Source organism: Microcebus murinus, unplaced genomic scaffold (genome assembly GCF_040939455.1).
Source record: "Microcebus murinus isolate Inina unplaced genomic scaffold, M.murinus_Inina_mat1.0 scaf035_hap2_Mmur4.0, whole genome shotgun sequence".
NCBI lineage: Eukaryota > Metazoa > Chordata > Mammalia > Primates > Cheirogaleidae > Microcebus > Microcebus murinus.
The window spans coordinates 186,500-202,021 of NW_027438981.1; the positions used below are offsets into that span (position 1 = coordinate 186,500).

General features: G+C 62.8%; 4 non-coding genes across 4 annotated transcripts; all 4 read right to left on the reverse strand.

The window, feature by feature from the left end:
- Positions 1-3,255: 3,255 nt before the first annotated feature.
- On the reverse strand, positions 3,256-3,374 carry LOC142868639 (5S ribosomal RNA). The gene has a single exon (XR_012917585.1). It is a non-coding gene; the product is annotated as a 5S ribosomal RNA (ribosomal RNA).
- A 3,735-nt stretch (positions 3,375-7,109) lies between these two features.
- Positions 7,110-7,228, reverse strand: LOC142868587 (5S ribosomal RNA). Its single transcript, XR_012917533.1, has one exon. It is a non-coding gene; the product is annotated as a 5S ribosomal RNA (ribosomal RNA).
- Positions 7,229-10,962: 3,734 nt separating this feature from the next.
- Positions 10,963-11,081, reverse strand: LOC142868588 (5S ribosomal RNA). The gene has a single exon (XR_012917534.1). It is a non-coding gene; the product is annotated as a 5S ribosomal RNA (ribosomal RNA).
- A 3,734-nt stretch (positions 11,082-14,815) lies between these two features.
- Positions 14,816-14,934, reverse strand: LOC142868589 (5S ribosomal RNA). The gene has a single exon (XR_012917535.1). It is a non-coding gene; the product is annotated as a 5S ribosomal RNA (ribosomal RNA).
- Between the last annotated feature and the right edge of the window lie 588 nt (positions 14,935-15,522).

Consider the following 15,522-nt stretch of genomic DNA (forward strand, 5'->3'; position numbering starts at 1 on the left):
TATGGGGCGTCTCTCTCTGGGGATGTGTCCCATGGGTGGGGTGGGGTGGCGTGGTTTGGGGGGCGCTGAAGAAATCAGTCCCCTCCATCTCCTACCTCTGGAAAACGCCCAAGCCCGTGGAGAACTGCCGGCACCGCTTCGTGGGGGCCGGGACCCTCCTCCGTGTCCTCCTGTGGCCCAGTCCAAGGGGCCTGGGCCTGGCCGGGGCTGCATTGGACCCCGACCACCCTGGCGTGTGGACTCGCTAAAAATCGGCCATTAGATATTGGATTCCAGCTTCCTGGAGGTCATTTCACTAATGAGTGCACCGGAAAGAGTTTCCTAATCCATCTGTGAGGGTGGCAACTGAAAGAGAATTTGAAAGCTGACAGAATAGGCGAGGGAAGGCATAGGAGATTTCCACACCCAGCAAGGAAGACTTTCCCGAAATGGAAGAAAGAAACGAGCAAACAGAGACACCGGTAGCCCGCCCGGAAAAGAGTCTGCCCCTTAGAGAAAGCACCCTGACCAGGTTCACCCGTGGGTGGGTGGCGAGCTAGCGGCGTTCAGAAGAGCGAGGCCCGCAGTCTGTGCGGAAGACACCTGCGCTCGGGTGTGTGTGGCGGCGCGATTCACAAGCAGCTCTAGACGTTAAACCAAGGAGAAGCCAGGGAGTTCCCAACGCCCCAGGTGTCCTCAGCCCACGACTGGCTGCTGTGGGAATGCGAAGCCCGGCTCCTTGTCTCAGAGCGGGGTTCCCAGGAGGATCAGGCTGAAGCTGGGACTCGGCCTCAAAGTGTCCCCTCGCATGGCCACCCCCTTCCCCTTCCTGCTCCTCTACTCCTGGTGCCCCTCCATCCAGGGGCCAGACCTTAAAGAGTCACCGCAAGAGAATCCTGGTCCCAAAGGAGCCTTCTGGGGGACCGGTGCTGAGAGAGGTTGTGGGCATGGCCCGCTGGGGCTCTGCCCGACCCAGGGCTGAGAGATGCCACCTCCCAGCTCTGGGTCCCTGCAGGAAGTGTTGGCAAGCACAGGGCCGGTCCTCCAAAGGCCCAGGTGCAGGGAGCCCAGGCCAAGCAGCCTGTGGAAGAGGCCACTTGCCGTGCCACCCCGGGAACAGGACTGCAGGCCCCGGCCCTTCCCACCTCCTCCTCCTCCTCCTCCTCCTCCTCCTCCCCCCCGCCCCCCCCCACAGGGCACAGGGCTCAGAGACTCTTGCTCAGACTCTTGCTACCCGAAGTGCAAAGGGCATCAGTTGCTCCTCCAACCCCCCCGCCCAGCAGACCACGTTGTCCAGCCAGCCCCCGGGCCTCCCTGGGGTGCCCAGCACAAAAGTGCAGACACCCACCGGACCCTCAATCTCAGTTTTCGGATGTTTTTGCCACTCTAAGGACCCGCAGGCCAGCTGGGCCTTCGGGCAGGACAGAGAGCCCCGGAATCCGACGTGGAGAGCTGCGTGTACGTCCCCATCAGGAGGCGGTCCCCACCTCCGCGGCTCTCCCCTTGCGGGGAGGGGCAGCCCAGCCGGCAGCCAGCCGCAGGGCCTCAGGGAAGACACCAGGCTGGGCCCCCGCGGCACAGCGGGGGCACGTCCCCCGCACTCACGCGACTTAGGGACGGCTGCTGGAGACTGCTGCGGCCACCCTGCTGCCGGGTTTCTGGAGGGCTTCCTGGAAGCAGCGTCCACACCAAGCCCTTGGAAGGCCCAGGCGACGGAGGAGCCGGTCAGGCAGGGGCCGAGGACGGTGAGAGGCCGGGCGGGGAGGAGCCGGTCAGGCGGGGGCCCAGGACAGTGACGGGCCTGGCCGGGGAGGAGTGCGTCAGGCAGGGGCAGTGGAGACGGGCTGGGTAAGGGTTAGGGTGACAGTTAGGGCACAATTCACAATCGCAAAGACGTGGAAGCGACCCGAGTGCCCATCCATCCAGGAGTGCATGAATAAAATGTGGCGCGTGGACACCACGGAGTGCCATTCGGCTGTGAGGAGCAGCGGTGAGAGGGCGCCTCTCGTGTTCTCCTGGCCAGAGCTGGAACCCGTTCCAGTAGGCCAGGTATCCCAAGAATGGACACACGAGCACCACGTGAGCGCGCTCACCAGCAAATTGGTACGAACGGATGGACGCCTAAGTGGACAGAGAGGAATCACCTTCATCGGGTGGGTGTCGGGCGTGTGGGGGGAGGGGAGGGGCATACACATCCATTAGGCATGGGGTGGGTGCGCACCGACTGGGGGATGGGCGCACTTGAAGCTCTGACCCGAGGGGGGAGGCTTGGAGAGGGCAAGGCACCCGACCTTAACATTGGTACCCCCACAATACGCTGGAACAACATGAGAGGTATATGAATAAGAACACAGGGGGGGGCGGGCGCGGTGGCTCACGCCTGTAATCCTAGCTCTCTGGGAGGCCGAGGCGGGCGGATTGCTCCAGGTCAGGAGTTCGAAACCAGCCTGAGCAAGAGCGAGACCCCGTCTCTACTAAAAATAGAAAGAAATTAATTGGCCAACTAATATATATAGAAAAACACAGCCGGGCGTGGTGGTGCATGCCTGTAGTCCCAACTACTCGGGAGGCTGAGGCAGCAGGATTGCTTGAGCCCGGAGATTGAGGTTGCTGTGAGCTAGGCTGACGCCATGGCACTCACTCTAGCCTGGGCAGCAAAACGAGACTCTGTCTCAAAAAAAAAAAAAAAAAAGAACACAGGGGGGAGGGGGGCACGGGCAACACATGTCACCTGAATACTTGTACTCCCATCATCTGCTTGAAGAGAGAGAGAAAAGAAAATGCAATCCTAGAGGTAAGAGACACTTTTTAAAAATAATGAATCCGAAGAGAAAAGTAAAAGGAGGCCTGTGGAGCAGGTCTGGGTGTGACTCCGGATCCCCCAACATCAGGTGCCACCACCAAAGATTCCTGCGTGTAGCCCATAGAACCCCAAAAGCAACGGGACGAGTTCTGGTCACATACTCCCTCCAAATGACATCCTGGCCTTCTTCTGGAACTCCCTCCCCTCTCAGACTCTCAAGGTTTCCTCCAGCGTGTCGGTTCCCACAGAGCAGACCTTTGGTCTGAGACCTGACAGTCCAGATGCCACGCATGCTGCCGCGTGGCGGCGGTGTCGCGGCTTGGGACAAGAGGAGGCCCCACGGTGCGGGCTGGGGCGCCAGGCACCGCGGGCGGGCGCTGAGGGTGGGGGTGACCCCCACCCCGGGCCGCCGCCGCGCTCCCAGAAAGGGGACACAACAAGAGGCAAAAAAAAAAAAAAAAAAAAAAAGCAGCAGCCTGTGGCACCCGGTATTCCCAGGCGGTCTCCCATCCAAGTACTAACCAGGCCCGACCCTGCTTAGCTTCCGAGACCAGACGAGATCGGGGGCGTTCAGGGTGGTGTGGCCCTAGACGGCGGCGGAGGGCGCCCCTGCCCCGCTCAAGAAGCCGAGCCTCTCTGGGCTTCCCCGCCGCCGCCTCCCGCCCCAGGCCCCGCGCCGGGCCGGGCCGGTTGAGTTCTCCGGCCGGGTCCCGCGGGCTCCCAGGGACGGGGTGATGGGCGGGGCGGGGCGGGGGGCTGTCTCTGTATACACACACACACACACTCACACTCACTCACACTCACACAAGATGCGCCTCCACGGCTGGACTCGCCAAGGTGGAGCCCTCCCAGCCCCCCTCGTCTCCTCGCCCGGCCTCCTTCACCTACCCGCTGCCCACCCCCAGCGCGTCGCTGCCTGCCGCTGACTGCGCACGCGCGGGACGCTCGCCCTTTGACCCCAGCCAGGGGCCGCCCTCCCCCACAACCCCTTTCAGCTGCGCCCCCCCCCCTCGCCCTGTGGGTGGGCTGCCGCCTATTCCCCCGGGCCAGGGCTGGGGCACAGCCAGTGTATGGGGCGTCTCTCTCTGGGGATGTGTCCCATGGGTGGGGTGGGGTGGCGTGGTTTGGGGGGCGCTGAAGAAATCAGTCCCCTCCATCTCCTACCTCTGGAAAACGCCCAAGCCCGTGGAGAACTGCCGGCACCGCTTCGTGGGGGCCGGGACCCTCCTCCGTGTCCTCCTGTGGCCCAGTCCAAGGGGCCTGGGCCTGGCCGGGGCTGCATTGGACCCCGACCACCCTGGCGTGTGGACTCGCTAAAAATCGGCCATTAGATATTGGATTCCAGCTTCCTGGAGGTCATTTCACTAATGAGTGCACCGGAAAGAGTTTCCTAATCCATCTGTGAGGGTGGCAACTGAAAGAGAATTTGAAAGCTGACAGAATAGGCGAGGGAAGGCATAGGAGATTTCCACACCCAGCAAGGAAGACTTTCCCGAAATGGAAGAAAGAAACGAGCAAACAGAGACACCGGTAGCCCGCCCGGAAAAGAGTCTGCCCCTTAGAGAAAGCACCCTGACCAGGTTCACCCGTGGGTGGGTGGCGAGCTAGCGGCGTTCAGAAGAGCGAGGCCCGCAGTCTGTGCGGAAGACACCTGCGCTCGGGTGTGTGTGGCGGCGCGATTCACAAGCAGCTCTAGACGTTAAACCAAGGAGAAGCCAGGGAGTTCCCAACGCCCCAGGTGTCCTCAGCCCACGACTGGCTGCTGTGGGAATGCGAAGCCCGGCTCCTTGTCTCAGAGCGGGGTTCCCAGGAGGATCAGGCTGAAGCTGGGACTCGGCCTCAAAGTGTCCCCTCGCATGGCCACCCCCTTCCCCTTCCTGCTCCTCTACTCCTGGTGCCCCTCCATCCAGGGGCCAGACCTTAAAGAGTCACCGCAAGAGAATCCTGGTCCCAAAGGAGCCTTCTGGGGGACCGGTGCTGAGAGAGGTTGTGGGCATGGCCCGCTGGGGCTCTGCCCGACCCAGGGCTGAGAGATGCCACCTCCCAGCTCTGGGTCCCTGCAGGAAGTGTTGGCAAGCACAGGGCCGGTCCTCCAAAGGCCCAGGTGCAGGGAGCCCAGGCCAAGCAGCCTGTGGAAGAGGCCACTTGCCGTGCCACCCCGGGAACAGGACTGCAGGCCCCGGCCCTTCCCACCTCCTCCTCCTCCTCCTCCTCCTCCTCCTCCCCCCCGCCCCCCCCCACAGGGCACAGGGCTCAGAGACTCTTGCTCAGACTCTTGCTACCCGAAGTGCAAAGGGCATCAGTTGCTCCTCCAACCCCCCCGCCCAGCAGACCACGTTGTCCAGCCAGCCCCCGGGCCTCCCTGGGGTGCCCAGCACAAAAGTGCAGACACCCACCGGACCCTCAATCTCAGTTTTCGGATGTTTTTGCCACTCTAAGGACCCGCAGGCCAGCTGGGCCTTCGGGCAGGACAGAGAGCCCCGGAATCCGACGTGGAGAGCTGCGTGTACGTCCCCATCAGGAGGCGGTCCCCACCTCCGCGGCTCTCCCCTTGCGGGGAGGGGCAGCCCAGCCGGCAGCCAGCCGCAGGGCCTCAGGGAAGACACCAGGCTGGGCCCCCGCGGCACAGCGGGGGCACGTCCCCCGCACTCACGCGACTTAGGGACGGCTGCTGGAGACTGCTGCGGCCACCCTGCTGCCGGGTTTCTGGAGGGCTTCCTGGAAGCAGCGTCCACACCAAGCCCTTGGAAGGCCCAGGCGACGGAGGAGCCGGTCAGGCAGGGGCCGAGGACGGTGAGAGGCCGGGCGGGGAGGAGCCGGTCAGGCGGGGGCCCAGGACAGTGACGGGCCTGGCCGGGGAGGAGTGCGTCAGGCAGGGGCAGTGGAGACGGGCTGGGTAAGGGTTAGGGTGACAGTTAGGGCACAATTCACAATCGCAAAGACGTGGAAGCGACCCGAGTGCCCATCCATCCAGGAGTGCATGAATAAAATGTGGCGCGTGGACACCACGGAGTGCCATTCGGCTGTGAGGAGCAGCGGTGAGAGGGCGCCTCTCGTGTTCTCCTGGCCAGAGCTGGAACCCGTTCCAGTAGGCCAGGTATCCCAAGAATGGACACACGAGCACCACGTGAGCGCGCTCACCAGCAAATTGGTACGAACGGATGGACGCCTAAGTGGACAGAGAGGAATCACCTTCATCGGGTGGGTGTCGGGCGTGTGGGGGGAGGGGAGGGGCATACACATCCATTAGGCATGGGGTGGGTGCGCACCGACTGGGGGATGGGCGCACTTGAAGCTCTGACCCGAGGGGGGAGGCTTGGAGAGGGCAAGGCACCCGACCTTAACATTGGTACCCCCACAATACGCTGGAACAACATGAGAGGTATATCAATAAGAACACAGGGGGGGGGCGGGCGCGGTGGCTCACGCCTGTAATCCTAGCTCTCTGGGAGGCCGAGGCGGGCGGATTGCTCCAGGTCAGGAGTTCGAAACCAGCCTGAGCAAGAGCGAGACCCCGTCTCTACTAAAAATAGAAAGAAATTAATTGGCCAACTAATATATATAGAAAAACACAGCCGGGCGTGGTGGTGCATGCCTGTAGTCCCAACTACTCGGGAGGCTGAGGCAGCAGGATTGCTTGAGCCCGGAGATTGAGGTTGCTGTGAGCTAGGCTGACGCCATGGCACTCACTCTAGCCTGGGCAGCAAAACGAGACTCTGTCTCAAAAAAAAAAAAAAAAAAGAACACAGGGGGGAGGGGGGCACGGGCAACACATGTCACCTGAATACTTGTACTCCCATCATCTGCTTGAAGAGAGAGAGAAAAGAAAATGCAATCATAGAGGTAAGAGACACTTTTTAAAAATAATGAATCCGAAGAGAAAAGTAAAAGGAGGCCTGTGGAGCAGGTCTGGGTGTGACTCCGGATCCCCCAACATCAGGTGCCACCACCAAAGATTCCTGCGTGTAGCCCATAGAACCCCAAAAGCAACGGGACGAGTTCTGGTCACATACTCCCTCCAAATGACATCCTGGCCTTCTTCTGGAACTCCCTCCCCTCTCAGACTCTCAAGGTTTCCTCCAGCGTGTCGGTTCCCACAGAGCAGACCTTTGGTCTGAGACCTGACAGTCCAGATGCCACGCATGCTGCCGCGTGGCGGCGGTGTCGCGGCTTGGGACAAGAGGAGGCCCCACGGTGCGGGCTGGGGCGCCAGGCACCGCGGGCGGGCGCTGAGGGTGGGGGTGACCCCCACCCCGGGCCGCCGCCGCGCTCCCAGAAAGGGGACACAACAAGAGGCAAAAAAAAAAAAAAAAAAAAAAAAAGCAGCAGCCTGTGGCACCCGGTATTCCCAGGCGGTCTCCCATCCAAGTACTAACCAGGCCCGACCCTGCTTAGCTTCCGAGACCAGACGAGATCGGGGGCGTTCAGGGTGGTGTGGCCCTAGACGGCGGCGGAGGGCGCCCCTGCCCCGCTCAAGAAGCCGAGCCTCTCTGGGCTTCCCCGCCGCCGCCTCCCGCCCCAGGCCCCGCGCCGGGCCGGGCCGGTTGAGTTCTCCGGCCGGGTCCCGCGGGCTCCCAGGGACGGGGTGATGGGCGGGGCGGGGCGGGGGGCTGTCTCTGTATACACACACACACACACTCACACTCACTCACACTCACACAAGATGCGCCTCCACGGCTGGACTCGCCAAGGTGGAGCCCTCCCAGCCCCCCTCGTCTCCTCGCCCGGCCTCCTTCACCTACCCGCTGCCCACCCCCAGCGCGTCGCTGCCTGCCGCTGACTGCGCACGCGCGGGACGCTCGCCCTTTGACCCCAGCCAGGGGCCGCCCTCCCCCACAACCCCTTTCAGCTGCGCCCCCCCCCCTCGCCCTGTGGGTGGGCTGCCGCCTATTCCCCCGGGCCAGGGCTGGGGCACAGCCAGTGTATGGGGCGTCTCTCTCTGGGGATGTGTCCCATGGGTGGGGTGGGGTGGCGTGGTTTGGGGGGCGCTGAAGAAATCAGTCCCCTCCATCTCCTACCTCTGGAAAACGCCCAAGCCCGTGGAGAACTGCCGGCACCGCTTCGTGGGGGCCGGGACCCTCCTCCGTGTCCTCCTGTGGCCCAGTCCAAGGGGCCTGGGCCTGGCCGGGGCTGCATTGGACCCCGACCACCCTGGCGTGTGGACTCGCTAAAAATCGGCCATTAGATATTGGATTCCAGCTTCCTGGAGGTCATTTCACTAATGAGTGCACCGGAAAGAGTTTCCTAATCCATCTGTGAGGGTGGCAACTGAAAGAGAATTTGAAAGCTGACAGAATAGGCGAGGGAAGGCATAGGAGATTTCCACACCCAGCAAGGAAGACTTTCCCGAAATGGAAGAAAGAAACGAGCAAACAGAGACACCGGTAGCCCGCCCGGAAAAGAGTCTGCCCCTTAGAGAAAGCACCCTGACCAGGTTCACCCGTGGGTGGGTGGCGAGCTAGCGGCGTTCAGAAGAGCGAGGCCCGCAGTCTGTGCGGAAGACACCTGCGCTCGGGTGTGTGTGGCGGCGCGATTCACAAGCAGCTCTAGACGTTAAACCAAGGAGAAGCCAGGGAGTTCCCAACGCCCCAGGTGTCCTCAGCCCACGACTGGCTGCTGTGGGAATGCGAAGCCCGGCTCCTTGTCTCAGAGCGGGGTTCCCAGGAGGATCAGGCTGAAGCTGGGACTCGGCCTCAAAGTGTCCCCTCGCATGGCCACCCCCTTCCCCTTCCTGCTCCTCTACTCCTGGTGCCCCTCCATCCAGGGGCCAGACCTTAAAGAGTCACCGCAAGAGAATCCTGGTCCCAAAGGAGCCTTCTGGGGGACCGGTGCTGAGAGAGGTTGTGGGCATGGCCCGCTGGGGCTCTGCCCGACCCAGGGCTGAGAGATGCCACCTCCCAGCTCTGGGTCCCTGCAGGAAGTGTTGGCAAGCACAGGGCCGGTCCTCCAAAGGCCCAGGTGCAGGGAGCCCAGGCCAAGCAGCCTGTGGAAGAGGCCACTTGCCGTGCCACCCCGGGAACAGGACTGCAGGCCCCGGCCCTTCCCACCTCCTCCTCCTCCTCCTCCTCCTCCTCCTCCCCCCCGCCCCCCCCCACAGGGCACAGGGCTCAGAGACTCTTGCTCAGACTCTTGCTACCCGAAGTGCAAAGGGCATCAGTTGCTCCTCCAACCCCCCCGCCCAGCAGACCACGTTGTCCAGCCAGCCCCCGGGCCTCCCTGGGGTGCCCAGCACAAAAGTGCAGACACCCACCGGACCCTCAATCTCAGTTTTCGGATGTTTTTGCCACTCTAAGGACCCGCAGGCCAGCTGGGCCTTCGGGCAGGACAGAGAGCCCCGGAATCCGACGTGGAGAGCTGCGTGTACGTCCCCATCAGGAGGCGGTCCCCACCTCCGCGGCTCTCCCCTTGCGGGGAGGGGCAGCCCAGCCGGCAGCCAGCCGCAGGGCCTCAGGGAAGACACCAGGCTGGGCCCCCGCGGCACAGCGGGGGCACGTCCCCCGCACTCACGCGACTTAGGGACGGCTGCTGGAGACTGCTGCGGCCACCCTGCTGCCGGGTTTCTGGAGGGCTTCCTGGAAGCAGCGTCCACACCAAGCCCTTGGAAGGCCCAGGCGACGGAGGAGCCGGTCAGGCAGGGGCCGAGGACGGTGAGAGGCCGGGCGGGGAGGAGCCGGTCAGGCGGGGGCCCAGGACAGTGACGGGCCTGGCCGGGGAGGAGTGCGTCAGGCAGGGGCAGTGGAGACGGGCTGGGTAAGGGTTAGGGTGACAGTTAGGGCACAATTCACAATCGCAAAGACGTGGAAGCGACCCGAGTGCCCATCCATCCAGGAGTGCATGAATAAAATGTGGCGCGTGGACACCACGGAGTGCCATTCGGCTGTGAGGAGCAGCGGTGAGAGGGCGCCTCTCGTGTTCTCCTGGCCAGAGCTGGAACCCGTTCCAGTAGGCCAGGTATCCCAAGAATGGACACACGAGCACCACGTGAGCGCGCTCACCAGCAAATTGGTACGAACGGATGGACGCCTAAGTGGACAGAGAGGAATCACCTTCATCGGGTGGGTGTCGGGCGTGTGGGGGGAGGGGAGGGGCATACACATCCATTAGGCATGGGGTGGGTGCGCACCGACTGGGGGATGGGCGCACTTGAAGCTCTGACCCGAGGGGGGAGGCTTGGAGAGGGCAAGGCACCCGACCTTAACATTGGTACCCCCACAATACGCTGGAACAACATGAGAGGTATATCAATAAGAACACAGGGGGGGGGCGGGCGCGGTGGCTCACGCCTGTAATCCTAGCTCTCTGGGAGGCCGAGGCGGGCGGATTGCTCCAGGTCAGGAGTTCGAAACCAGCCTGAGCAAGAGCGAGACCCCGTCTCTACTAAAAATAGAAAGAAATTAATTGGCCAACTAATATATATAGAAAAACACAGCCGGGCGTGGTGGTGCATGCCTGTAGTCCCAACTACTCGGGAGGCTGAGGCAGCAGGATTGCTTGAGCCCGGAGATTGAGGTTGCTGTGAGCTAGGCTGACGCCATGGCACTCACTCTAGCCTGGGCAGCAAAACGAGACTCTGTCTCAAAAAAAAAAAAAAAAAAGAACACAGGGGGGAGGGGGGCACGGGCAACACATGTCACCTGAATACTTGTACTCCCATCATCTGCTTGAAGAGAGAGAGAAAAGAAAATGCAATCCTAGAGGTAAGAGACACTTTTTAAAAATAATGAATCCGAAGAGAAAAGTAAAAGGAGGCCTGTGGAGCAGGTCTGGGTGTGACTCCGGATCCCCCAACATCAGGTGCCACCACCAAAGATTCCTGCGTGTAGCCCATAGAACCCCAAAAGCAACGGGACGAGTTCTGGTCACATACTCCCTCCAAATGACATCCTGGCCTTCTTCTGGAACTCCCTCCCCTCTCAGACTCTCAAGGTTTCCTCCAGCGTGTCGGTTCCCACAGAGCAGACCTTTGGTCTGAGACCTGACAGTCCAGATGCCACGCATGCTGCCGCGTGGCGGCGGTGTCGCGGCTTGGGACAAGAGGAGGCCCCACGGTGCGGGCTGGGGCGCCAGGCACCGCGGGCGGGCGCTGAGGGTGGGGGTGACCCCCACCCCGGGCCGCCGCCGCGCTCCCAGAAAGGGGACACAACAAGAGGCAAAAAAAAAAAAAAAAAAAAAAAAGCAGCAGCCTGTGGCACCCGGTATTCCCAGGCGGTCTCCCATCCAAGTACTAACCAGGCCCGACCCTGCTTAGCTTCCGAGACCAGACGAGATCGGGGGCGTTCAGGGTGGTGTGGCCCTAGACGGCGGCGGAGGGCGCCCCTGCCCCGCTCAAGAAGCCGAGCCTCTCTGGGCTTCCCCGCCGCCGCCTCCCGCCCCAGGCCCCGCGCCGGGCCGGGCCGGTTGAGTTCTCCGGCCGGGTCCCGCGGGCTCCCAGGGACGGGGTGATGGGCGGGGCGGGGCGGGGGGCTGTCTCTGTATACACACACACACACACTCACACTCACTCACACTCACACAAGATGCGCCTCCACGGCTGGACTCGCCAAGGTGGAGCCCTCCCAGCCCCCCTCGTCTCCTCGCCCGGCCTCCTTCACCTACCCGCTGCCCACCCCCAGCGCGTCGCTGCCTGCCGCTGACTGCGCACGCGCGGGACGCTCGCCCTTTGACCCCAGCCAGGGGCCGCCCTCCCCCACAACCCCTTTCAGCTGCGCCCCCCCCCCTCGCCCTGTGGGTGGGCTGCCGCCTATTCCCCCGGGCCAGGGCTGGGGCACAGCCAGTGTATGGGGCGTCTCTCTCTGGGGATGTGTCCCATGGGTGGGGTGGGGTGGCGTGGTTTGGGGGGCGCTGAAGAAATCAGTCCCCTCCATCTCCTACCTCTGGAAAACGCCCAAGCCCGTGGAGAACTGCCGGCACCGCTTCGTGGGGGCCGGGACCCTCCTCCGTGTCCTCCTGTGGCCCAGTCCAAGGGGCCTGGGCCTGGCCGGGGCTGCATTGGACCCCGACCACCCTGGCGTGTGGACTCGCTAAAAATCGGCCATTAGATATTGGATTCCAGCTTCCTGGAGGTCATTTCACTAATGAGTGCACCGGAAAGAGTTTCCTAATCCATCTGTGAGGGTGGCAACTGAAAGAGAATTTGAAAGCTGACAGAATAGGCGAGGGAAGGCATAGGAGATTTCCACACCCAGCAAGGAAGACTTTCCCGAAATGGAAGAAAGAAACGAGCAAACAGAGACACCGGTAGCCCGCCCGGAAAAGAGTCTGCCCCTTAGAGAAAGCACCCTGACCAGGTTCACCCGTGGGTGGGTGGCGAGCTAGCGGCGTTCAGAAGAGCGAGGCCCGCAGTCTGTGCGGAAGACACCTGCGCTCGGGTGTGTGTGGCGGCGCGATTCACAAGCAGCTCCAGACGTTAAACCAAGGAGAAGCCAGGGAGTTCCCAACGCCCCAGGTGTCCTCAGCCCACGACTGGCTGCTGTGGGAATGCGAAGCCCGGCTCCTTGTCTCAGAGCGGGGTTCCCAGGAGGATCAGGCTGAAGCTGGGACTCGGCCTCAAAGTGTCCCCTCGCATGGCCACCCCCTTCCCCTTCCTGCTCCTCTACTCCTGGTGCCCCTCCATCCAGGGGCCAGACCTTAAAGAGTCACCGCAAGAGAATCCTGGTCCCAAAGGAGCCTTCTGGGGGACCGGTGCTGAGAGAGGTTGTGGGCATGGCCCGCTGGGGCTCTGCCCGACCCAGGGCTGAGAGATGCCACCTCCCAGCTCTGGGTCCCTGCAGGAAGTGTTGGCAAGCACAGGGCCGGTCCTCCAAAGGCCCAGGTGCAGGGAGCCCAGGCCAAGCAGCCTGTGGAAGAGGCCACTTGCCGTGCCACCCCGGGAACAGGACTGCAGGCCCCGGCCCTTCCCACCTCCTCCTCCTCCTCCTCCTCCTCCTCCTCCCCCCCGCCCCCCCCCACAGGGCACAGGGCTCAGAGACTCTTGCTCAGACTCTTGCTACCCGAAGTGCAAAGGGCATCAGTTGCTCCTCCAACCCCCCCGCCCAGCAGACCACGTTGTCCAGCCAGCCCCCGGGCCTCCCTGGGGTGCCCAGCACAAAAGTGCAGACACCCACCGGACCCTCAATCTCAGTTTTCGGATGTTTTTGCCACTCTAAGGACCCGCAGGCCAGCTGGGCCTTCGGGCAGGACAGAGAGCCCCGGAATCCGACGTGGAGAGCTGCGTGTACGTCCCCATCAGGAGGCGGTCCCCACCTCCGCGGCTCTCCCCTTGCGGGGAGGGGCAGCCCAGCCGGCAGCCAGCCGCAGGGCCTCAGGGAAGACACCAGGCTGGGCCCCCGCGGCACAGCGGGGGCACGTCCCCCGCACTCACGCGACTTAGGGACGGCTGCTGGAGACTGCTGCGGCCACCCTGCTGCCGGGTTTCTGGAGGGCTTCCTGGAAGCAGCGTCCACACCAAGCCCTTGGAAGGCCCAGGCGACGGAGGAGCCGGTCAGGCAGGGGCCGAGGACGGTGAGAGGCCGGGCGGGGAGGAGCCGGTCAGGCGGGGGCCCAGGACAGTGACGGGCCTGGCCGGGGAGGAGTGCGTCAGGCAGGGGCAGTGGAGACGGGCTGGGTAAGGGTTAGGGTGACAGTTAGGGCACAATTCACAATCGCAAAGACGTGGAAGCGACCCGAGTGCCCATCCATCCAGGAGTGCATGAATAAAATGTGGCGCGTGGACACCACGGAGTGCCATTCGGCTGTGAGGAGCAGCGGTGAGAGGGCGCCTCTCGTGTTCTCCTGGCCAGAGCTGGAACCCGTTCCAGTAGGCCAGGTATCCCAAGAATGGACACACGAGCACCACGTGAGCGCGCTCACCAGCAAATTGGTACGAACGGATGGACGCCTAAGTGGACAGAGAGGAATCACCTTCATCGGGTGGGTGTCGGGCGTGTGGGGGGAGGGGAGGGGCATACACATCCATTAGGCATGGGGTGGGTGCGCACCGACTGGGGGATGGGCGCACTTGAAGCTCTGACCCGAGGGGGGAGGCTTGGAGAGGGCAAGGCACCCGACCTTAACATTGGTACCCCCACAATACGCTGGAACAACATGAGAGGTATATGAATAAGAACACAGGGGGGGGCGGGCGCGGTGGCTCACGCCTGTAATCCTAGCTCTCTGGGAGGCCGAGGCGGGCGGATTGCTCCAGGTCAGGAGTTCGAAACCAGCCTGAGCAAGAGCGAGACCCCGTCTCTACTAAAAATAGAAAGAAATTAATTGGCCAACTAATATATATAGAAAAACACAGCCGGGCGTGGTGGTGCATGCCTGTAGTCCCAACTACTCGGGAGGCTGAGGCAGCAGGATTGCTTGAGCCCGGAGATTGAGGTTGCTGTGAGCTAGGCTGACGCCATGGCACTCACTCTAGCCTGGGCAGCAAAACGAGACTCTGTCTCAAAAAAAAAAAAAAAAAAGAACACAGGGGGGAGGGGGGCACGGGCAACACATGTCACCTGAATACTTGTACTCCCATCATCTGCTTGAAGAGAGAGAGAAAAGAAAATGCAATCATAGAGGTAAGAGACACTTTTTAAAAATAATGAATCCGAAGAGAAAAGTAAAAGGAGGCCTGTGGAGCAGGTCTGGGTGTGACTCCGGATCCCCCAACATCAGGTGCCACCACCAAAGATTCCTGCGTGTAGCCCATAGAACCCCAAAAGCAACGGGACGAGTTCTGGTCACATACTCCCTCCAAATGACATCCTGGCCTTCTTCTGGAACTCCCTCCCCTCTCAGACTCTCAAGGTTTCCTCCAGCGTGTCGGTTCCCACAGAGCAGACCTTTGGTCTGAGACCTGACAGTCCAGATGCCACGCATGCTGCCGCGTGGCGGCGGTGTCGCGGCTTGGGACAAGAGGAGGCCCCACGGTGCGGGCTGGGGCGCCAGGCACCGCGGGCGGGCGCTGAGGGTGGGGGTGACCCCCACCCCGGGCCGCCGCCGCGCTCCCAGAAAGGGGACACAACAAGAGGCAAAAAAAAAAAAAAAAAAAAAAAAAGCAGCAGCCTGTGGCACCCGGTATTCCCAGGCGGTCTCCCATCCAAGTACTAACCAGGCCCGACCCTGCTTAGCTTCCGAGACCAGACGAGATCGGGGGCGTTCAGGGTGGTGTGGCCCTAGACGGCGGCGGAGGGCGCCCCTGCCCCGCTCAAGAAGCCGAGCCTCTCTGGGCTTCCCCGCCGCCGCCTCCCGCCCCAGGCCCCGCGCCGGGCCGGGCCGGTTGAGTTCTCCGGCCGGGTCCCGCGGGCTCCCAGGGACGGGGTGATGGGCGGGGCGGGGCGGGGGGCTGTCTCTGTATACACACACACACACACTCACACTCACTCACACTCACACAAGATGCGCCTCCACGGCTGGACTCGCCAAGGTGGAGCCCTCCCAGCCCCCCTCGTCTCCTCGCCCGGCCTCCTTCACCTACCCGCTGCCCACCCCCAGCGCGTCGCTGCCTGCCGCTGACTGCGCACGCGCGGGACGCTCGCCCTTTGACCCCAGCCAGGGGCCGCCCTCCCCCACAACCCCTTTCAGCTGCGCCCCCCCCCCTCGCCCTGTGGGTGGGCTGCCGCCTATTCCCCCGGGCCAGGGCTGGGGCACAGCCAGTGTATGGGGCGTCTCTCTCTGGGGATGTGTCCCATGGGTGGGGTGGGGTGGCGTGGTTTGGGGGGCGCTGAAGAAATCAGTCCCCTCCATCTCCTACCTCTGGAAAACGCCCA